Source organism: Myxine glutinosa, chromosome 12 (assembly GCF_964187855.1).
Source record: "Myxine glutinosa chromosome 12, kmMyxGlut1.1, whole genome shotgun sequence".
NCBI lineage: Eukaryota > Metazoa > Chordata > Myxini > Myxiniformes > Myxinidae > Myxine > Myxine glutinosa.
In genome coordinates this window covers 113,971,440-113,996,223 of record NC_136272.1, presented here as the reverse complement: position 1 = coordinate 113,996,223, position 24,784 = coordinate 113,971,440, and the positions used below count along the sequence as shown (strand labels likewise).

Sequence of the window (24,784 nt, the reverse complement as noted above, 5' to 3'; positions counted from 1 at the left end):
GCCTCCTTTATGGTTCACCCTCATCACCAATAAACTCCAATACATTCAGAACTCTGCTGCCCGTCTACTCACCCATTCCCGGACCCGTGACCACATCACCCCCGTCCTTTACAAGCTTCACTGGCTCCCCATCTCCCAGAGAATCCAGTACAAAATCCTCCTCTTGACCTACAAAGCCCTCCATAACCTGGCCCCATCCTACCTGGCTGACCTCCTCTCCAGACACACTCCCACCCGCAACCTCCGCTCTGCTGGTACCAACCTCCTGACCCCCCCCCCCCCCCCCCCCCCATCCAGACCAAATTTAGATCCTGGGGGGACAGGGCCTTCTCCATCGCTGCTCCCACCCTCTGGAACTCGCTACCTCACACCATCAGAGACTCCTCCTCACTCACCACGTTCAAAACATCACTCAAGACCCACCTGTTCAACACTGCATTCAACATTTAACCCACAGCATCTAACCCCTGACTATCTCCTCTCCTTCTCCCTCCTTTGTGCTTTGAATATTTCCCTATTGATTCTTCTTTTTTTGCAATTGTTTTTATGTTTTGCTATGCATTATGTTTTGCACTCTGTCAAAGCGTCTTTGGGCTTCCTGAAAAGCGCTATATAAAATAAATGCAAAAAAAAATGCATTATTAACTGTTGACCTGGTAGTTTTTACAATGAAGGAAACATTAACAATGTTGTTAAAAGTTTATTTTGTGATTAATTTGTGATTGGAGTTATGTTGTTTGGAATGAAAAAAGAGATATCGAGTTCAAGTGAATGACGACATGCCGTGATGGTTTCTACTTTCTGAACGTGAACTTCACGGATCGCCATGGACCCACGATCGATGTTTCTCTACGTGAACGTACCCGTTTGTTTGCGAACGGGTACGTTTTTCATGGAAGTCCTTCACGAATTTGCTGTCCATGTCTGATGTGTAACTAAAGGTGCTACAGGAATGTGGAATTTATTGGTTTCATGCTTTAGCATTCGCCGTATCTGCATTGCCTGTTTGCTTCTGGCCTCCCACTCGTGCATAGCATGGGTATCTCACTAGTATATATTATAAAGTAAAGTTTAATACTTTCATTTCACCAAATTGTCACTAAATTAAAAGCTATTTTTAACGTGAGGTCCCTTTCTCAAGGAAATTCAACAAAAGTGGTTATTTGGCCCATCAAAATGTGTGCAATGGTTGCCAACCTATGGTTGAGGTCGACGGTTCAAACCCTGACAGAGTCTTACCAAACACTATAAAAATTGTACATGCTGCTTGCTTACATCTCAACATTTAGTAGTTTAGTAGTGTTGCAGTGGAAGGGTAGTGGAGCATTTAGTAGTCGAAGGCCAGTAGCTGGACAGAGGAGAGATGGAAGAAGGGAGAGTAAAACCAGAATATAAAGAAGATAACAACTGCAAGGCCACCAATCTACCTCCGATGAGCAGGAAGCAGACCTCAAGACAAATCTTTCTGATGCAAGATTTGAATGTCTTGAAGCAGCTTTGATTTTAAGGTCTCAAAGAGGGCAATATGGGAAGCAGCATGAGTCCATGGTGGGGAGCCATATTCCATGACACTCCAGATAAAGGCTTTGGACACCTTTATAAGCTGAGGATGGCAGAGGAAGGATTTGGCCCTGTGGAGAATTCCAATGCGAAATGCGACCGTCGGCTACAAGAGACACAATCACCTTAGAGATACAATATAGCATTCTAGCTGATAGAAAGGGCCAGAAACTCCAGATGCTGTACTCCCAGAGTCTGACCAACAACAACAACAACAGGCATTTTAAGGCCATTTTCCCTGCAAGAGCAAGGGGTTAGCCTTGCGGTCCCCATGACAATCTTCTCCATTTTGCCCTATTTTCTGCATCTCCCCTTGTTAACCCCCTTGCCCGCATTTCTTCTTCCACCATCTTTAGCCAAGTCTTTCTCGGTCTTCCCCGTCCTCTACTTACTTCAACATTCATTTCCATCACTCTTCTCAACCAGTCACTTTCATCCTTCCTCAACACATGACCAAACCATCTCAAACTGTTTCTCTTCACAGCATCCATCACAGACTCTATTCCCATCATCTTTCGTAATTCATCATTTGTCTTCCTCTCTCTCAACGATACTCCACACATCCACTGAACCATTCGCATTTCCACCCTTTCCAGCCTTCATTGCTGCTCTACGTTCATTACCCATGTCTCGCTCCCATAAATCATAACACTTCTCACACATGCAGCATACACCTTTCCCTTCAGCTTCAACAACACTCCCCTCCTCGTCAGCACGCCACTCAGTTCCGAAACTTCTTCCATGCACATCTCACTCTCGCAACCGTTGCCAAGTCTGATCCACCTTCTCCATTCAGCATGTCTCCTAGGTAGCAAAATGTTTTCACACCTTCCAGCTTCCCGCCGTCTCCAAGATCCAACTCAACATTTCCTCCATCTGCAGCTCCCTCTGTGCACACCTTACACTTCAATGTAGCTGCCACACTGGTTAATGACCCTCTCAAACCACTACATTTTTGATGAACCCACTCAGCGCACATTGTACATTGAATGGAATTCACTCCGACACCCTTCCTGCACACAGCACACGGCCACTTCCCTGTTCTTTCCACCTCACCACATGCTTTACCACTTGCCATCACCTTCGTTTTTCTGATATTCACCTTCAGACCTTTTGTCTCCATACATTCCTTCCCCTTGTTCATCTTCTCCTTCAGTCCATCCATACTTTCTGCAATCAACACCAGATCATCTGCATACAACAACTCCCACGGTAAACCCTCCTTTATGTTCCGAGCCATCACCTCCATCACAGCTACAAATAGTAGTGGACTTAGTACCGACCCTTGATGCACTCCCACCTTCACCTCAAACTCACCACTGTTCCCGTCCTTTGTCCTTACAGCTGTGCGTGCTCTTTTGTACATTGCCATCACTACTCTGATCAACCATTTCCCCACTCCTAACTTCCTCAATGCCCATGTCACTACTTCACGTGGAACCCTATCGAATGCTTTCTCCAGATCAACAAACCCAAGAAACAACTTCTTCCTCTTCTCCATGTACTTCTCCTGCAACTGCCTTGTAATAAAAAGCACGTCTGTCGTTCCTCGTCCTGGCATAAATCCAAGCTGCATTTCGTCAATTTTCACTTTCTTCCTTATCCTCCTCTCCAACACCCTTTCCAACACCTTCATTCCATGCTCCAATAACTTTATCGCTCGATACGAGCCACAGTCCAGAGGGTCACCTTTCCCCTTGTATAGAGGGACGAGTGTACGCAGTTCCAAATCCACTGGAATGGGGCCCAGAGTCTGACCACAGAAATCAATTGAGGAATTTTCCTGCCAATTCCTATGGATGGGCATATTTAGAATATGTGTCTTTCTTGCGCTAAAGGGAACCTTCCAGGAGTACGACTAATTGCATTATTTTCTCATTATTAGTCCGTCCACTGCACAGCAAGAGATTGGGTTTTGTAATCACTTCTGTGTGTCTGTGTGTGTGTCTGTGTGTCTGTGTGCCTGCGTGTCTGTGTGTCTGTGTGTGTGTCTGTCTGGGCCGTAACTTTTGTTACCATTTGAGTTTTGTCATCAAATTTTCAACAAAGCTTTATTATGAGAATATGGAGAAGGCAAATTAATAATTTGGTCAAACGGTCAAAAGTCACCATCACATAAAATCGTCAATTTTCATCCGATTGACCTGAAATTTTAAGAATTTGCATATTGGGTCACACTGCATTGGTTCACTACTCAAAAGCTACAAGCCGAATGTTGTTTTTTTAGATAAAAAGGTGAATGGTCAAAGTTGCAGAAAATCGTCAATTTTTGCCCAATTGACCTCAAACTTTAAGAAAAGGCATATTAGGTCACATAACTGGTTCACCAACAAAAGGTAAAAGCTGATTATTTTTTAGATCTGAAGATCTGAATGATTTTATGCAGCATGTCAAGACTGCATAAAATCATTAATTCTCATTTTGTATTCTTTTTAAACTGTTTTCGTTATTTTGAGCATACCGAAGAAGAAGACGTCTAAATACATGAGGATGCGGACAGACTTTGCATTTTCAGATGCTTTCTAGTTTTTCTTAGAATACTAAATTGTGCGGCAGTAGCCTCCAGAGCTGTCATGGCATAGTATTTCATCGAATGCAACTCACTGCTCGTAAGAGCACAATAAATCTGACATCTCTTCTGGGAGAGAATCCCAGATACAATTATCTGACCGTTTGGAAATTCGGACGGGATGCTAGACAAAGTCTAAAGCATGGGAGATGTTCAGTGAGATAGTTGTGACCGTTTTTTTTTTCGGATTGTTTTAAGGAATGTAGGACATTAAGTGGTTCTCCCTCGAGTTTGTAGGTATTGCTAGCCAAGATTTTAACACTGCCATTTAGGGTATTTTGGACTGTTTCTAAGCTTTAATTATAACAGAGGATGATGATCTGACAGTGCGGTATTACGTTGTGGAGACATACAGTGGTCTGCAAAAGTATTCACTCCTCTCAAACATGTATTTGTACACAAGCTATAAAGCATGTGAGTATGTTGGCGGTATTTGTGAGTATGCATGTTCGTACGCATTTTACAAAGTGAGCGGGCATGTGTGTGGCATCCATTGGTTCGATGAGTATGTGAGGAGGTACTTAGGAGGTGCTGTGGTGTTTGGTTGGTCGGAACATATTCTGCAACCTCATGTGCAGGTGAATGCATTCATATGTTACTCACTCAAGTACTTTCATGGTGGCATTCTCTTTCTCCTTCATTAATCGAATGTGCCTACAGATGTTTGAATTATTATTTAATTTTGGTCTTCTTAGAAGAGGATGTCAAAGACTCTCATTGCATTACGTCATTTTAATTTATGACTTGGGTTAAGTTTTATGTTGATTTAAGTTTGGTTAGGTCCCGTTTACAATCTGCCACAGGTAGAATATATTAGCTAGTTATACACACCTTTGAGGACGGTGTGTTGCGCTGATATCGTGTCCAGACAATGTTGTTAAATAAGCCAGCCCATGTACCATAATTTATATTCAGTAAAATGATCCAACAGTATCTTATTCAAGACTCACGTGATGCGTCAACATCTTGACCGGAGTACAAATCACGTTTTTTCACAAGGACGTACGCGCACACACCTCTTGTTTTTGCACAGGTGTGGTTAATTTAATTTTGGCACAGGTCAATGTAGGTACGGGTAGAACAAGACAAACATGCCAAGACCATGCAAATTTGAAGAAGCTGACAGAGCAAGCCACAATGGGAGGTACCTGCTGCGCTCCAGTAAAACGAATCCAGCAGGTAACAAGCCTCCATCTCTCATCAAGCTCAGACTTGCCTACAGACGCGCAGATGGCCAAGGCACACCCTGATTTCCCTTCAGCACACACTTCCTCTTGCAAAACAAGCCTTGCTGATCACAAAGACTATGGTGTTCCTGAATAAGGAAGTAATTGTAGTATTGCTTTGAACAAGGCGAAACTCAGAATTCCTATAATGATATGGCCTGCATGTCCTCTCGTTCCACTTTGGAAACCGCACGATGGACCTTCACGAAGCACGGTCTCCACCGGGCAGTTTCCATGCCACGCACGTAGAGCGGTCACTCAGGTACAGACATCTTTTTTAAACAGAGCAGTGTGTGAAGTTGAAGATTTTTTAAAATGATGTTTGAAAATCTACAGAATATATCGCACATCCTGGAAATGCCAAGGGACACAAAAATGGTGCCTGCGATTTGTCTCTTACTCTGTCCTGATTTAACTTCCAACTCAAATTGCACCTGAAAAGTAGTCATGCGGCGGTGATTTCAAGGCCGAGATGAGCTGGTTATTACATTCCACGGACACACGCACAGGTCATTTCCAATTCGTATTCTGCACATGTGATTTCAATGTCTTAAATCAAAGGCAATGCTCTCAATAAACATGAACTTTACACTGCCCTAAGTTAGAGGAACTTTTATTCCTCTAAATCTACAGGAACTTTCACGACGGAACTCTACTGGAACTTTCATCCGCCATAAAATCAACAGGAACTTTTATCATCCTATATCTTACAGGAACCTTCTTTGCTTTTATCTATGGAAAAACTTTCACTGCCAAATAAGTACAGGAACTTTCAATGCTAAAATTATATCAGAACCTTCACTACCGAACTCTACAGCAACTTTCAATGCCATATAATTATAGGAACTTTCCGTTATGAAAATCTATCGGAACCTTCACTACCGAACTCTACAACAACTTTCACTGCCATATAATTATAGGAACTTTCCATTATGAAAATCTGTAGGAACCTTCATTACTGAACTCTACAGCAACTTCCAATGCCATATAATTATAGGAACTTTCCGTTATGAAAATCTATCGGAACCTTCACTACCGAACGCTACAGCAACTTCCACTGCCATATAAATATAGGAACTTTCAATTATATCAATCTGTATGAATCTTCACTGCCGAACTCTACAGCAACTTTCAATGCCATATAATTATACGAACTTTCAATTATTTCAATATGTAGGAACCTTCACGACCGAACTCTACAGCAACTTTCAATGCCATATAATTATAGGAACTTTCCATTATGAAAATCTATCGGAACCTTCACTACCGAACTCTGCAGCAACTTTCAATGCCATATAATAATAGGAACTTTCCGTTATGAAAATCTATCGGAACCTTCACTACCGAACTCTACAGCAACTTTCAATGCCATATAATTATAGGAACTTTCCGTTATGAAAATCTATCAGAACCTTCACTACCGAACTCTACAGCAACTTTCAATGCCATATAATTATAGGAACTTTCCCTTATGAAAATCTATCGGAACCTTCACTACCGAACTCAACAGCAACTTTCACTGCCATATAATTATAGGAACTTTCCGTTATGAAAATCTATCGGAACCTTCACTACCGAACTCTACAGCAACTTTCAATGCCATATAATTATAGGAACTTTCCCTTATGAAAATCTATCGGAACCTTCACTACCGAACTCAACAGCAACTTTCACTGCCATATAATTATAGGAACTTTCAATTATTTCAATCTGTAGGAACCTTCACTGCCGAACTCTACAGCAACTTTCAATGCCATATAATTATAGGAACTTTCAATTATTTCAATCTGTTGGAACCTTCACTACCGAACTCTACAGCAACTTTCAATGCCATATAATTACAGGAACTTTCCATTATGAAAATCTATGGGAACCTTCACTACCAAACTCTACAGGAACTTTCACTGCCACTTAATTACAGGAACTTCCGTTATGAAAATCTCCGGAACATTCACTACCGAACTCTACAGGAACTTTCATTCCCCAAAACCAACAGGAACTTTCACTGTCCTAAATGAGAGGAACATTTACTCCCCTAAATCTATCGGAACCTTAACTACCGAACTCCACAGGAACTTTTCCTGCCACATAATTACAGGAACTTTCCATTATGGAAAACTGTCAGAACCTTCACTACCGAAACTCTACAGGAACTTTTCCTGCCACATAATTACAGGAACTTTCCATTATGGAAAACTATCGGAACCTTCACCAACGAACTCAACAGGAACTTTCATTCCCCAAAATCAACAGGAACTTTCACTGTCCGAAATGAGAGGAACTTTTACTCCCCTAAATCTATTGGAACCTTCGTTGCTCTAAATCTTTGGGAACTTTTAACATGCAAAATCAACAGGAACTTTCCACTGCTATAAATGAGAGGAACTTTCACTACCCTAAATCTCCAGGGACCTTCACTACACTAAATGTACAGGAACATTGACTACCCTAGATCTGCATAATCTTTCACTGCTCTCAATGTAGAGTATGAAAAGTCCTAAAGCTTCACATGACATGTAACGTTGTGTCAAAATGGATCGTATGGATAGGGAAGATCGTTTGGTCAAATGGGATGAATTTGATGTCGCGGTGACTCGTCTCGTCCTCCGATCATCATTGAAAGAGTTGCCACCCCAATGTTCGGTGCCTGTACTTGCACATTGTAAATAAGATACTTTGGGGACATTGCGGCCACACAGATCGAGCCACGGCTCACAAAGGAAAATGAGCCCTCAATCAGGGCAAACAATCGCGTTAGCACACGGGCTCGGGTCAAAGGGTAATTTTTGTTACTGCTGTGACATGTGCTCAGTGACAGCACAGGAAAGGCTATAGAGTATAGACAGAAGGAATATACTTGGTCCCGTCATTAACATTTATAATAGGACAACAGAGATTGCTACAATTGGTCACACTCCACTACTCCCCCTCGCTCCCCCCCCCCCCCCCCCCATTTGGGAAACTGCAGATGATCAGAAATGCCCGCGGGGCACTCAGATTAAGTGCCCGAGGACGGTCAGATTGAATGCGCGTGGGGCGCTCAGATTGAATGCCCGCGGACGGTCAGATTGAATGCCGGTGGGGTGCTCAGATTTAATGCCTGCGGGCGCTCAGATTAAAGGCCCATTGGGCGGTCAGATTAAATGCCTGCGGTAAGCTCGGATTGAATGCCCGCGGATGGTCATATTGAATGCCCGCAGACGGTCAGATTGAATGCCCGTGGGGCGCTCAGATTAAATGCCCGCGGGCGCTCAGATTTAATGGCCGTGGGGCGGTCAGCTTGAATGCCTGTGGGCGCTCAGATTAAATGCCCGTGGGGCGGTCAGATTGAATGCCTGTGGGGCGCTCAGATTAAATGCCCACTGGGCGGTCAGACTGAATGCCTGCGGGGCGCTCAGATTGAATGCCCGTGGACGGTCAGATTGAATGCCCACAGACGGTCAGATTGAATGCCCATGTGCCGCTCAGATTAAATGCCCGTGGGGTGGTCAGATTGAATGCCTGCGGGCGCTCAGACTAAATGCCCACGGGGCACTCAGATGAAGTGCCAATGGGGTGCTGAAATTAAATGCCCGTGGGGCGCTCAGAATAAACGCCCGTGGGGAGCTCAGATTGAATTCCTGTGGGGCAGTCAGATTGAATGCCCACGCACGGTCATATTGAATGCCCATGGGGTGCTCAGATTGAATGCCTGTGGGAGCTCAGATTAAATGCCCGTTTGGCAGTTAGATTAAATGCCCGTGGGCTCTCATATTGAATGCCTGTGGGCGCTCAGATTAAATGCCCTTTGGGCAGTCAGATTAAATGCCCATGGGGTGCTCAGATTTAATGCCCATGGGCGGGTCAGATTGAATGCCCATGGGGCACTCAGATTAAATGCCTGTGGGGCACTCAGAAGAAATGACCCTGGGGCGGTCAGATTAAATGCCCGCATGACGGTCACATTGAATGCCCGTGGGGCACTCAGATTAATGCCTGCGGGGCGCTCAGATTGAATGCCGATGGATGGTCAAATTGAATGCTCACAGACAGTCAGATTGAATGCCCATGGGGTGCTCAGATTAAATGCCCGTGGGGTGGTCAGATTGAATGCCTGCGGGCGCTCAGATTAAATGCCCACGGGGCACTCAGATGAAGTGCCCGCGGGGCGCTCAGATTAAATGCATGCGGGGCGCTAAGATTGAATTCCCGCGGGGCGCTCAGATCGAATTCCCGCGGGGCGCTCAGATTGAATACCCGTGGGGCACTCAGATTGAATTCCTGCGGGGCGCTCAGATTGAATACCCGTGGAGCGCTCAGATTGAATACCCACGGGGCGCTCAGATTGAATGCCTGTGGGGCGGTCAGATTAAATGCCTGCGGGCACTCACATTAAATGCCTGTGGGGCGCTCAGATTGAATTCCCGCGGGGCGCTCAGATTGAATACCCACGGGGCGCTCAGATTGAATGCCTGCGGTCACTCACATTAAATGCCCGCGGGGCGCTCAGATTGAATTCCCGCGGGGCGCTCAGATTGAATACCCACGGGGCGCTCAGATTAAATGCATGCGGGCACTCACATTAAATGTCCGCGGGGCACTCAGATTGAATACCCGCGGAGCACTCAGATTGAATACCCACGGGGCACTCAGATTGAATACCCACGGGGCACTCAGATTGAATGCCTGTGGGGCGGTCAGATTAAATGCCTGCGGGCACTCACATTAAATGCCCGCGGGGCGCTCAGATTGAATTCCCGCGGGGCGCTCAGATTGAATTCCCGCGGAGCGCTAAGATTGAATACCCGCGGGGCGCTCAGATTGAATTCCTGCGGGGCGCTCAGATTAAATGCCTGCGGGCACTCACATTAAATGCCCGCGGGGTGCTCAGATTGAATGCCTGTGGGGCGGTCAAATTGAATGCCCGTGGGGCGCTCAGATTAAATGCCCGCAGGGCGCTCAGATTAAATGCCCGCGGGTCGCTCAGATTGAATGCCTGTGGGGCGCTCAGATTAAATGCCCACGGGGCGCTCAGATTAAATGCCTGCGGGCACTCACATTAAATGCCCGCGGGGTGCTCAGATTGAATGCCTGTGGGGCGGTCAAATTGAATGCCCGTGGGGCGCTCAGATTAAATGCCCGCAGGGCGCTCAGATTAAATGCCCGCGGGTCGCTCAGATTGAATGCCTGTGGGGCGCTCAGATTAAATGCCCACGGGGCGCTCAGATTAAATACCCGCGGGTCGCTCAGATCAAATGCCAGCAGGGCGCTCGGATTGAATGCCCGCGGGGTGCCGCGTCGATCGTTTACCAAAGATAACCCCGATATCCATTTGCACATTGCTGGGAGTCGCTACGGACAGCGGGGCGCGAGCAAGTCGCTTGTTCACACTCAGGCTGTTCCTGCACTTTACTTAACACGATTGTACAAAAGTTCTCGTAACAACTGTTGTTAAGTTGACGAAGCAGGTGCGGGTTGTGCCGCAGTCACGCGGGAAGTTCTGCTCGCCGGTGAGTTTGAATGATCCGCGAAGCTCGGAACAAAAGGAGCGTGGAATGAATGAACTGTAACGCGGCCTCGTGTCGGGGAATTCGGGACGGACGTCAGGAGCGACTCATTGTCCACCGGTTCGATGGGAGGACTCGGTGCGCGACACAGTCCGCGTGTCCATGTGCACCGCCACACCGGGTCCGGACCGTGAGGCCACGCGGCCCGAATGGGATTCCGAGGCACAGAATGGGTGTCCCGGGAGATGGAGCGTCCGCGGGAGACGAACGTGCTGATGCGGAAACCCGGGGAGGGAGGACGGGGGTCCGGGCCGGGGGGTTCGTGGGTTCCCACGGCAGTACGAAACCCCTCGTGCTGCGCGAAGGAGAGCGCTCACTCACACCGAGGCGCGCGCATTAAACACGAGTCAGAAACTCCTGATTTCCGCCAGGTACACCTTACACTTACCGTCAGAAGGAGTTGTGCTCCATAGGCGTACGCGATTCCCACGCCATGACGCCGATCCGGGCACGATATGGTCCTCTTGCTGCAGCGTCCCCGGCCTGCAGCTCCCAGAGCACACTGGCAACTCGGTGGGAGCGGCTGCCGCGAGCGGGTCTGGGGGCGTGGTCGCTGGGCGGGGCGAGCACCAAGGTGCGTCCACGCGCTCACTCCGGCGCAGCTTTATAACCCCAGCGCCCCCAGGTTCGCATACAATAATTACATTACAACAAGCACCGTGTGGTTAGAGTTCGAGAAGCGGCTGCGGGACACCTTTTCGGGTACAGGCTCGAAAACAAGAAACTCGTAAATGCGCTACTTGTCCCTCCCATTCGTCCCCATCCTTTGGGATTCTTGGTGCGGTAACCCTCGTAACCTTCCCCCCAACCACACCCACCCTGCTCAGTCTTCCCTCCCGCCATAATATAATGTTACTTTTACTCTTTAATCGGTTCATTGATGCTGATGACACCGCGGGTTTGGAGGTAAATTCATATTATTGATTGAGGATGCATTGTCACACAGGTGGGTGATGCTCCTCCCTCTCCTTACTAATGGCGTTAAACAATAGTCTTATATATTTATGTCGAATATACTGTATATAATCTCATTCACTGTTGTTAGACGAGGATCCACGGACTAAAACTGACCAATTACACACCGTCCTGCCTGCACTCCCACCTGTGATGCAGGTGTTCGGGCTGAGCGACACCTGTCGATGGCGCTCCACGGGCCTCTGCACACGCAATGCGTCCTGGTCGAGTTATACTTGCTCGAAGCACTGAATGTAATTTTGATCTTTTAAAATTATGATTTATACTGATATTTATAACAGTGTTACCAAAATACACAGGTAGCACCAACCAGTGGTCTTACTTTTGACTGTACTGGGTTAAACACCTGACCGATGCAGCCAATAACGCGCAACAGAATCTCATGGATGATGGACAATGGAACTAGGTAGAGAGCGTACCTCCACCTGGCTGAACAGGTTACGTTTTGTATCCACTGATAGGTCGAATCTGGATTCGGACCTGAACCACAATCCACAATGGTTTGCCATAAGTCGTCCATAACGTTTTGAGATATCGTGCTTCACATCGGTTTTAACCCGATCACTCAATGGTGAAAAATCACTTTAAAATGATCTGATCCGGATTGCAATCTTCACCAAAATGAATCATTGCTTCCGTGTCACACCCCCAACCTGTCTCCCAAGTTTCCTCTGAATCTGTCCATAACTTTTTGAGATATCGTTCTAGATATATATATATATATATATATATATATATATATATATATATATATATATATATATATATATATATATATATATATATATATATATTGTTACGGTTCTTCGCCACCCTTCTTCCCCTTACCAAGGGGGGATTAATCCCCTTGTTCTTTCTGGGCTTGGCGGAACCGAGGCTTGACACGTCCCTTCCGGGCAAATGCAGAGTAGGTTCTCGGGACCAATTCTCGCTCGTACCTAACCTAATTCCCTGCGCCGCCACGGAAGCGAGGAAGCAAGCCTCGCACGAGCCACGTGTGGTTTGAGTACGCCGAGCGGATTGGGTACCACGTGGTTCATGCAGTCTTAGTTAGTGGAACCCGATTTGAGCGATCCTATTCGTACCACGCTTAGCCAATGAAGAAACCACGGAAACGATCGCATGGAAGAAAGGAAGAACGCAGGTTTAATTATTCCCACACGTATGTACAATGATTGGGGATGCAGAGACACAGAGCAGCCTTAGTCAATCTTATCTTATTCCCCGGACTCGGGCCCGTTCACACACACAGGGAATTGCAGATGGGTTGTGCCTTCGATACAGTCTGGCACCCAGCTCTGCTCACCAAACTCTACTCCTATGGTATCCATGGAAATCTCCATGCATGGCTTGCGGACTTCCTCTCTGGTCGTAGTCAACGTGTGGCCCTGAATGGATTTCTCTCATCTCCCCTTCCTGTTCAGGCTGGAGTTCCCCAAGGCAGTGTGCTGGGCCCTATGCTTTTTCTGGTCTTTATCAATGATCTCTCCGACTCTCTGGAAAATCCTCTCTATCTCTTTGCTGATGACTCCACTCTCTGCCGCTCCATTCCTCTTCCCTCAGATCGGCAGTCTGCAGCCTCCTCACTCTCTGAAGACCTGGACAAAATCACAGACTGGTCAAACAAGTGGAACATGTCTTTCAATCCTGACAAATCTCACACTCTTACTATGTCTCTCCGAAAAGATCGACTGGACAACCCTCCCATCTACTTTCTCAACAATCCTCTCCAAGAAGTTCTGTCGCTCAAGCTTTTGGGTCTCACTATCTGCCATGATCTTTCTTGGGAAAACCACATTTCCAAGCTGGCCTGCAAAGCCAGTCGCCGACTGGGCATCCTCCGTCGTGCGAAGTCCTTCCTAGGCACACCTGAGCTCCTCACCACATACAAGGCTTTCATCCGCAGCTCAATGGAATACTGTTCTCCCCTATGGGCTGGTGCTCCTGCCTCACAACTAGCTCGGCTTCACGCTGTTGAAACCAAAGCTTTCAGAATCATTGGAATCTCCCGCGATGAAGCTATCTCTGAGGGCCTTTCACTCACTCACCGCAGGCAGGTAGGTGGTCTTTCTGTCTTCTACCGACTCCTCTCCGGCCTTGCTCCCCCAGCTCTCTCTGTGCTCTTTCCCCCAAATATTCCTACAGGTCGCACAAGATCTGCCAGCAAGCCTCTGATGGTTAAACTGCCGAAATCTCGGCTCTCTGCTCACCTTCACTCCTTCATTCCTCTTTTCTCCCGCCTCTGGAACAAACTCCCACACTCCTTCAATCCCACTCCTCCCTCCAGGTCTTTAAAACAGCTGTTCACCACCATCTCTTATCTTCCCCCATCCAAAACCTTGATCTTTTCTACCCCCACTAATTCACCCCAGATCCACCTTGTTTGTAATTCCAACTTCTTTCCTGGTAGTCCTGGCAGTGTCCATATGTTTTATGCCTCTCCCACCCCCTTTCCCATGCCTCCCCCCCAAAGCCCTCTCCCTCCCACAGATCTCTCGATGTCTCCATGTCTCTCGGTTCCTGCTCTCAAATGTTGTGTTTGTGTCCTTCCCCCTCTCTCCCCATCTTGTCTACTGCTCCCGATGTTATTTGTTTTATGTCGGTTTGTCGGTTATGTGTCGGTTTGTCGGTTTGTCTTTCTGTGTGATAAATGTTCGCTCTTTCACGAGCCTCGATCTTGTATACAAAAAAATAAAAAAATAAAAATGTTCAGCCAACTCGTCGACATGGTCGTCCAGGAACGGTCCCGTCAGGCTCTCCACAGTCCCCGCACGTCCCGCGAAGATGGCAGCAGGCGATGGCAGGAACCTCGTGGCGCGTCTCCCGAACAAAGCAGATAATGAGGTGGAACGGCAAAGGGCGGAACTCTCAGCACGGCTGGCGATTACACAGCCGTTTTCCTCACTCGCGCGACTTAATGCACTGTATAGCGATCAGCCTCAACCTCAACCGAGCGTCACTTATAAAAGCGTGTCTTTCGGTTCATGCGCGTCGGGTTTCGCCCGCGTATTTTACACAGTTCTCGGACGCTCACAACTCCTCTTCCTCGATCCCTCCAAGCTGGTTAGTGCGCGCGAGTTCTCTTCAACGAGTCCTTCTCTCGCGAGTCCTTCGCTCATCAGTGTTCCCACGCTAGTCCTCCAGTTCTCATCAATCCCTTTCGCGCCATTCCTTTTGAGGGCTTTGTGCAGCGGGTTATATAGCTATGCCCCCGAACATTCTGGAACCCTCTCAAACCTTCTCACCATGCCCTGTGACGCAACGCCGCCGCCACCACCTCTGAGCCCTGATTGGCGGCTCGTGCTTACCGTCAGCGCTTCTGCCGCCCCACCTCGGCTCCGCCCCGACCCTCCTAGCCTGCCTCATGTTAATTCGCCCAAAATGAACCAAAGTTAGCGCAAAGGGGCATGAGGCTAGGGTAGCTGGAAAGTCGGTGGATGTAGGGCCTATTCTCCTGGTGCTACTCAACGCAGAACTAACAATGGAAAAGGACTAAGCTTACAAATACTAAGACATAACTATACTATCACGAGGCTACATGTTGCTTGTGTGACTAACTATGAGGGGGAAATTTTAACCTTTATTAAACTCACTGTACAAACTCAAAACCGCAACACTGCCCCTCTCCCTCGTCAGACTCGTCCCCGAGTTGAACCTACAAAAACTGGAACGACCGGTTTTGAGAAAGATCTGGGACTAACTTTTACTTACGTGTGACATACAGATGTGGTTCCCCCTAACATTTACTCTAGCCCGTGTGTGCGACAGTTTTACAACACTAAATATGTCCCACCTACTGCGTTGAGTAGCTAACTAACAGAATCACGCCCACAATTAACCGAATTGCGGATTTGTTTTCAAACTAAACATATAGCCGGTGGGCAGCATTTTTATATACAAGCACAAAAACCTAACCTTATTTACATTTCTATGACCCAGGGCCTGTCCTTTTTGGAAAGAAGATTGGAGGGGAGAGAAAGCACAGCAAAGCACAAATACACATTTCAAAAGTCAATTTACATTTTTGCTGCTGGTGTCTTGCATCTTCTATCTTCTGTGTGCACATATCGAACCGGCAAGCCCCCGGACCGGCATACAGGCCATTCCTGCTCTTCGGGGCTAAATAAACTTACAATCTTCTTGTCCCTAGCACACAAATAATAAAAATGCACAAAAAGTGTGTTCGTTTATTTGCCAGCAGGGCCAACCCTATGTGGTCCAACTGCATGACATTAATGCCACTCAAAACAAGTGGTCCAAAGATGCAAGTTGAGTTTGCAGCAAAGTGCTGCACAGCAGAAGTGCAAGGCCACAAAACTTGTGGTCCATAAGTGTAATGTGCAGCAACGTGTTTATGGCAGCAAGTGCTGCACAGGTGCAGCAAAGTTACAACAAATGAAAAGGGTACGGCAGCAAAGTGCCATGCAGTTCAGCTGCACAAATGTAACAAAGTGCAGCAGGGGGTGCTGCACAGGTGCAGCAAGGTGCAGCTGCACAGCTCCACCTCCAAAATGGTCCTGGGGTGGGGGGGAGAGACAAAGCACCACCAGAAAAGCAGAAAGGGCACAAAGGTACACAGCAACACAAGGTAATGCAATGCGAAGGGCATGGAAGAGTGAGCAGAGCAGGCTCATCCCAAGCCGTCCGTACCCCCCAATGTCAGCTTACATTACCCTAGCCCTTTCTTGTATTTACAAATTCAAATTCGTCTCTACGTCTTATCTCCCATATCCCCCTCTAAGCCAAATTCGTCTCCCAATCCCTCCCAGGAAGGAAGGAATGGAACAACCACAATGTCTCATCACGTCCTGATGCGTCTTACTCACTCAACAGTTTACCAAGAGTCCTGGTGTGGAGCTTCGTCCTCCTCGGTTAATGGATGTGGATGGCGCGAAGGGAATTCTCTCGTCCTAACTACACTACTGACACTTACTTTTACACTACCCGGGGTCATACCCTGCCAATTGGCCATCTTTAAACTATGTAGTTCTAAAAACCGAATCCCCATTGCCCACTCTGCGGTGCCCCTGAATTTGGGTCTCACTCCCCAATTTTTCTTACTGTGCCCTTGCACAATTTCGGGGCTGGGTCATGTGGCTCCACTAGCAGGTCTACCTACCTGCGCACCTCCGCCACTGAAGTCGCCACCCGAGCTTACCTGCTCCTGCGACTAACTAACTGGGGAAGGCCCCTCCTGGCTCTTTACCCCCTGATGCCCTCCTTGGCATTGGACTACCCGGGTCCTTCTCTTGGATCCTCGGGCCCCACTCAACAACTCACGACTACCCTAACTGGTTCCCAGAGCCTACCTGCGGCCTCATCTGGCCGACAAACTACCAGTGACGGAGTGCCCCAATAACCATATGCACCAATTAAGCCACACGCCCAGCCATTCACTGACTCATGCACCCTCCAAAGCACTACTTGCCACTTCCTGCACCACAGGTGTCAATATACATACAAATTTTGCCTAAGCCCTCTACATGACTTTTACACTACCCACCCCCCCCCCCCCGGGCATTCGTGAATGGGTCTATCTCCCCCCATTCACTCCTTCGCACCATGCATTCCACACCTTTTATTCCACACCAAGCATTCCACACCTTTTTACTTTCACACACCATTTATGTCACACACCTTTTGTCTCGCACACCAAATTTCTTGCACACCTTTTGTGCTCACACACGTCCAACACAATTCCTTTTGTTCTCAATACACAATTCCACAAACACACAGCATCATCTAACTAACTGCTTTTCCCCTAACACTCGTGCTTCCCCGTCATCCCATTAAACTAAGCACACCCTTCGTCATTAACATCCATCTAAGCTACCTACGTCCCCACTACAGTACAAATGTCGCTACTTAAATCTCATGTCCTGTATCGTCATCTAATTCCCTAACAATTATCCTCGCCCTCCTTCGGCTAGCTTCGGTGCCCCATGGAGGTAACCATTGTTGGCCCCCCATGTGCATGTCACTGCCATCCCCCTAAACTAATGCTCATGAGCCCGGGGTGAGGAATGGTAAAACTACCATTCCTCCACGCCGGGTACCATCCCCATCACTACTTCCCCCAGTCCTCTGAACTATGAGACCCCGTCATTGGAGGTACTGGGTCCTGCCTCGGCCTCTAAGGCCAAGGCGATCCATGAGGGCGCCTGTTTGCCCGTGTAGGGTCTTACTCGGTCAGCATGGACGATTCGAGGGAGGGCTCATGGCCCCATTTGATCTTAATGACCACGTCACAAATTTGTGCCAGGACGACCCCCGGGTCTTGCCAGGGCGAGGTGAGTTTGGGGTACCTGCCCTTCTGCCTCCGGGGATTGAAGAACCAAATCTTCATCCCCGGAGAATACTGACTCCCCTGGCTCCGGTGGTCGTACCTGCGCTTCATCTTGGCACCCGCCAGCTTCAGCTGGCGGCGTGCGAAGGCATGGACTCTCTCCATGCCTTCCTCCAGGTGACGTGCATAGCCCTCCCCCCGGCGGTCTATTAGGGGTCTATAGCACGGGACCGCAATAGTAAGTCGGCGGGAGCCCGCAACTCCCACCCGTACATAAGCAACACTGGACTACATGCGGTGGCCCCGTGCTGGCTGGTTCTGTAGGCCATTAACAAATACGGGAGATGTTCGTCCCAGTGGTCCTGATGGGTGGTGGTAAATAATGCCAATTGTTGGATCAGGGTTCGATTGTACCTTTCCACCATCCTGTCAGATTGAGGTCTTAAGGGCGTTGTTCGTGTCTTCCTAATTGACAGGAGCTTGCACACATCTTTTAGCAATTGGCTTTAAAAATTTCGACCCTGGTCGGTGTGCAACTCCTCCGGAATCCCATGCCGACATACAAATCCTTCCACGAAGGCTTGTGCGACCACCCCGGCTTCCAGGTTGGGGAGGGCATAGGCCTCCGGCCACTTGGTGAAATAGTCCATAACTACGAGGATGTATTTATTACCTTGGTGGGTGCGGGGTAGTGGTCCTAGAATATCCATAGCCACCCGCTCAAGGGGGGCCCCACCTGGTGTAATTGAAGGGGGGCCCTCATCCTCCGTGCTGGTCCCTTTTTAGCAGTACAGGTGTCACATCTCCGACACCAGTCCTGTATATCGCGCCCCATATTTACCCAATAGAACCTCCGGCGGACCCGAGATGTAGTCTTTGTCCTGCCCAAATGGCCGCCGGAGCGGGTACCATGCACCTGCTGCAAAATGGTGTTCTTGAATTTCTCTGGAAATATCACCAGCCAGGAAGTTTTCTCAGAGGGAATCTCTACCCATTTGCGGTACAAGTTGTTATTCTTCAATTCCAGGGTTTGCCACTGAGCCCAATATGCCTTTGTTGGCGCCCGAGTGGGGTGACCTCTTCCCCATTAGGTCTTCTTCCCAATCGAACCCATTCGTACACCAGTCCCAGTATGGGATCCTCCCGCTGGGCCGTGCTCCAAGCCAAAGTTCCAAATTCCTCATCGGCGGTTAGTGGCAAGATTGGCCCTCTCACCCGGGTTGCACGGACTACGAGGGTAGGGGTGGAGTCTGCCAATAATTGTTCCCTATCCTCGTGTCTCGCACAAAATTTACAATTTTCCCCCAAACAAGGACGTCGAGAGAGTGCATCGGCATTCCCATCAGCCTTCCCGGCCCTATGGGTCACACTGAAATCGTTCTGCTGCAACTTTTCCAACCACCTTGCCATTTGGCCCTCGGGCTCCTTGAACCGGAGGAGCCATTGTAGGGAGGAATGGTCAGTTCGAACCAGAAATTTCCGCCCGTACAAGTACGAGTGGAAATGGCTCATGGCAGCCAGCATAGCCAATAACTCTTTACGAGTGACGCAATAATTTCGCTCGGGCCTACTCATGGCCCGACTATAATACACCATCACTCTCTCCACGCCCCCCTGTGTCTGGGACAAAACCGCGCCCAATCCCTCCTGGCTTGCATCCGTGTCCAGGGTAATTGTCCTGTCACTAGTGGGGTAAGCTAGAATGGGTGCGGATGTCAAACACCCCATCAATGCTAGGAAGGCCTCCTGGCACTCCCTTGTCCAATTAAATCTCGTCCCCTTCTCCATAAGCCGGTGAAGGGGCCGGGCCATCTCTGCAAATTTTGCCACAAAACACCGGTAGTAGGAGCAGAGTCCCAAAAATCCCCGCACCTCCTTGATGTTACGAGGTTACTCCTCTACTGCTGTAATTTTGCCTGGATCTGTTTTTACCCCCTCGCGACCAATGACGTGACCTAGATAGGCCACCTCTTTAGCAAACAAAGTGCACTTACTCGGGCTCAACTTCAACCCTGCCTGTCTAAGTGTCTGAGGCACCCAAACACCTGGTCCAAATTAGCTATTGCTTGGGGAAATGTTTTAGCATGCACCAGGACGTCACCCAGGTACACCAGGCATGACTGCCATGGCATGCCGCCCAGTACATGCTCCATCAATCGTTCAAAGGTGGCGGGAGCGTTACACAAACCAAACGGCATCACAGTGAACTGATACAGCCCCTTACCTGTGGAAAATGCCATTTTCTCCTTCCCTGCCCTGTCCATCTCCACCTACCAATCCCCACTCTTGAGGTCCAAGGTTGAGAACCAATTTGAGCCCACAACGGCATCGAGGGTATCGTCAATTCTTGGCAGGGGATATGAGTCTTTGAGTGTCACGTTGTTCAGTTGGCGATAGTCCATGCAGAACCGCGTGGTCCCATCTTTCTTTTTGACCAACACAACTGGTGACATCCAAGGACTTCCCGAGGACTCAATGATACCTGCATTGAGCATTTTTCTGCCTGCTCATCAGCTTCCTCCCTCTTGCTCCATGGGAGCCGTCGGGCGGGCTGACGAATAGGCCGGGCCTCACCCGTGTGGATCTGATGTTTCACCAGGCCCATACGTCCAATATCCTCGGAGGACAAGGAGATGTCCAAATGGGTCTCAATTAATTTGTGTAAGGCCTCCCGCTGGGTCTCCTCCAACTCTATGCTACTCCGGTTTACCATCTCACAAATGGGATCGGGCCAATTCCTACTACTTCCTAGAGACTCCCTCCGGGACCGGCTCGGCTGGATGTTCTCGTCCCTCACTGCCGCGACTTCATTAACTGGGGTGCAGCCGGCTATCTTCGTGCCCCGTCCTATAGTGCGTGGTTCTGTACTTACAATAATTACTCGGACGGCCACCACCGGCCCGTCCGTTTTTATGAGGGTGCGGCCCACGACTAACCCCAGACGGACTGCACTGCCACCGGTTCGACCAGGCCGCAGGACTCCTGCCAAGTTGGGCGAGCTAGCCATCGGGCCGGCACTATGGCCTCGGCCCTTGGGGGAATGGTCACGGCCTCAGAAGCCTCCAGCTCCATCCTCTCGGCCGTGCTCACCCCGTCCAATGGCAGCTCATCTATTCCCACTTGCAGGGTCCCCCAGCACAAATCGATTTTACAACCGCTGGCAGTCAACAAATCCAACCCGATTAGGCATGGGTCGCACACTTCTGCCACCCAAACTTCTATTTCCCTCTTTACTGACCCCAACTTGAGGGTTACAAAACCACGCCCTATTATGGGGGCCGTTACCCCGGTAGCCAGCTGCAAACTATGATTTTCCAGACGCTGGATTTTATCCCAGCCGTCTACACTCGAATCAAGGACCACAGGGCTGATGATCATGGCGCTAGCTCCTGTGTCCACTATGGCGTCTACCCCCCACGCCGGCAATTTTGCACCCAATTGTCAAACTACCTGTACCAATTTGGCCACAATAGATGACCTGTCACGTCAATGAGGGCTCTTCTCCATCCCCTACTACCGAACACGGCCCTGCATGCTCGGGACCTATTCGTTTCCCGGGCCCTGGCGGGGGGGTGTCTGGGGTCGGCTAGCCCAACCCGTTTGAGGCAGAGTTGCTAGTCCCGGCTGCCGGGGTCCGTCCCGGCGTGGGGCTCGACACTCTCACGCACGGTGGCCCACCCGGTTACAATTATAGCACCTCACCTGGTAAGGTGCTTGCCTCTGGAATTCCAAATTACCCCCCCTGTAATCCCGAATTGGGGCATTTGATCGTGGCCTACCGGGTGCCACTGCTGGAGCCGCCTGCAATGGTCCAGATCCCGCCAGGCGCTGGTCCACCAGCCTTCGGATCATGTCCTCCAGGTCCGGGCCCCTTCTGTGGGCGGACCCTCTCAGGGGCCCACCACCAGCCACGAGCCCTACCTGTCTCACCGCCTCTGCGTGGCGCTCACTCCCCCGGGCCAGGGGCCTCGCTGCCTCCCAACAGGCCGCAACGTCGGCCGCCTGGCTCAGGGTCTGCGGGCGCCACTGTTGCCGAAGCTCGGGATTTGGGAAGGCCTGGATAAAATGGTCCAGCACCAAACTTTCTTGGGAGGTCACGGCCATGTCCGCATGCGCTATCCCCACTGCGTGGCGAATGTCATATACCAATTCCCCGATCGTCTCCTGAGGCTTCCTTTTTCGCACTGCGAGCTGAGCTTTAACAAGCACGCTCTGCTATTCCACTCCGAAACGATTAATTAGGGCTGCACGGAGGTCCGGCAAGGTGATAGCACCCGGTGGTAAAGCCGTTAAGACCTCCGCCACCGCGCCGCGCAGGGCTGCCACAAGGTGTACCCTACCTTTGTCCGGGATCCAACCGAAACCCCTACACACGTGGTCGAATTGCGGCAGATACGCCCTCAAATCGCTCTTGCCGTCATACGGCGCGAGTGGGACCTTATGGCCACCCGACGGTCGGACCCCGTGCGCCGCTCCCTGCGGGGTTAACACGGGGCCGAACCGTTCGGGCCCCCATAGTACACTACCCCCCGGGGGCTCGCGTGCGTTACTCATCCCCCTAAAAACTACCCCGGTCGGTGTCGATGCTTGGGCCGCCTCTTCGCAACCCGCTACCCATTCCATACTCGCACACCCCGGCGCACAAACACCTTTCGCACACCTCATTGTCGGACACCCATGCGCACACTCTCTCTCCACACCCTCTGTGGCGGTCGCACACCCTACCATTGGCCTTTCACGAGCGCCCGGGTCTATTCCACCTCCCAAGCTCGTCGAACCTCCCCTCACACCAAACACATTTCCGCCATTATCGCCACTCACCTCGGCGTTTCTTCCTCCTCGCTTCTCCTCCACCACCTGCAAACTCTTTATTTGGTTAGCAAGCACATCATCACGATGTGAACACAGACCTTGCACATATTCCATCACCTCCTCCTTTATTTCTTTTTTAGTCTCCCCCCGTCTCTTCTTAATTTCACTCATCCCTTCTTCTACTTCCCCCAACTTTTGTTTCACTCCTTCTATCTCCTGGTGCCCTCCCCCCCCCCGCAATTTCTCCTTCTAAGACCACCCTGGTCGTCTCTACATGGGTCCTGACTTCTCGTCCCCTCGTCCGCAACGTCTCTACCACGTCATCTATCCTCTTCGTTAGCCCCTCGTGTACCATTTGACACTCCTTCTTCGTCGCTATAAGTTCCTTTTTTATTTCCCTTTGTGCTGCTTTCAGCCCCCCTGTCACGTCCGTGTTCTTCCCCACTTGCTCCCTTAATTCCTGCTGTCCCACTGTCAGCTTTTCTACCTCCCGAGTCAATTCCTCTAGACCCCCATGTAATCTGGCCATACTCTTCCTCAACTCCTTCTCCACGCGCTCCTCGCACTGCTTTACCTCGTCGCGTACCAATGCGACCTCCTCGCTCAACCCACGCATTATGTCCTTCCCCATTTCTTTTATTTCTTTCTTTGACGCCACCCTCATTTTTTCCAATTCGTTCCTTTGGGAGTCCATTTTGTTTTCCAGCCCCCTTTTCACATCTTCCAATTCCCGGGTGGATTTGTCACCTTGGGCGTCCATTGTTTCTTTTAATTCGCCCTTGTTACGCCTTGCTTCGTCCCTCATTTCTTTCATTTCTTTGGTGGATTTGTCCCCGTTACACCTTGCTTCGTCCCTCATTTCTTTCATTTCTTTGGTGGATTTGTCCCCGTTACGCCTTGCTTCGTCCCTCTGCATTTCTATAGATGCTTGTAGTTGCTCTATGAGTAAGTACAGGTCCCAACCCACTGGCACCGCGGGATCGGCTCTCGCCGCCGCGTGCGAGGCGCCACCATTTTCTACCCCTACTGCCGGCCCCTCATCAATGTCCTCCTCTTCTCCCAATTCTTCCCGTGGGTCCTGGATCATTAATTCCTCCTCATCTACCTCATTTTCTACCCCCACCGGCATTCGACCGTCTTGGCTAGCCATGGCACGAATTTAAAATTTTGATTTAAAAAACTAAATTTCATCCACTCGCAATTGCAAGTGCGTGAAGCGCACTCCAGGTCCAATCCCACTCCTGACACCAAATGTTACGGTTCTATGCCGCCCTTCTTCCACTTACGAAGGGGGATTAATCCCCTTGTTCTTTCTGGGCTTGGCGGAACCGAGACTTGACACGTCCCTTCCGGGCAAACACAGAGTAGGGTCTCAGGACCAATTCTCGCTTGTACCTAATTCCCTGCGCCGCCACGGAAGCGAGGAAGCAAGCCTCGCACGAGCCATGTGTGGTTTGAGTGCGCCGAGCGGATTGGGTACCACGTGGTCTGTGCAGTCTTAGTTAGTGGAACCCGATTTGAGCGATCCTGTTCGTACCACGCTTAGCCAATGAAGAAACCACAGAAATGATCGAATGGAAGAAAGGAAGACCACAGGTTTAATTATTCCCACACGTATGTACAATGATCGGGGACACAGAGACACAGAGTAGCCTAAGTCAATCTTATCTTATTCCCCGGGCTTGGGCCCGTTCACACTCACACAGGGAATTGCAGATGGGTTGATGTTCAGCCAATGCGTCGACGTGGTCGTCCAGGAACGGCCCCGTCCGGCTCTCCATGGTCCCCGCACGTCCCGCGAAGATGGCAG

At 49.5% G+C, this 24,784-nt stretch overlaps 1 protein-coding gene across 3 annotated transcripts in view; it reads right to left on the bottom strand.

The window, feature by feature from the left end:
* LOC137413428 (protocadherin Fat 1) overlaps window positions 1–11,427 on the bottom strand; it is a 372,531-nt gene extending 361,104 nt beyond the window's left edge. For all 3 annotated transcript variants that reach the window (XM_078766236.1, XM_078766237.1, XM_078766238.1), the window contains exon 1: window positions 11,290–11,427. The gene's annotated coding sequence lies outside the window, so the exon portion shown is untranslated. The remainder of the gene's footprint in view (window positions 1–11,289) is intronic.
* Between the last annotated feature and the right edge of the window lie 13,357 nt (window positions 11,428–24,784).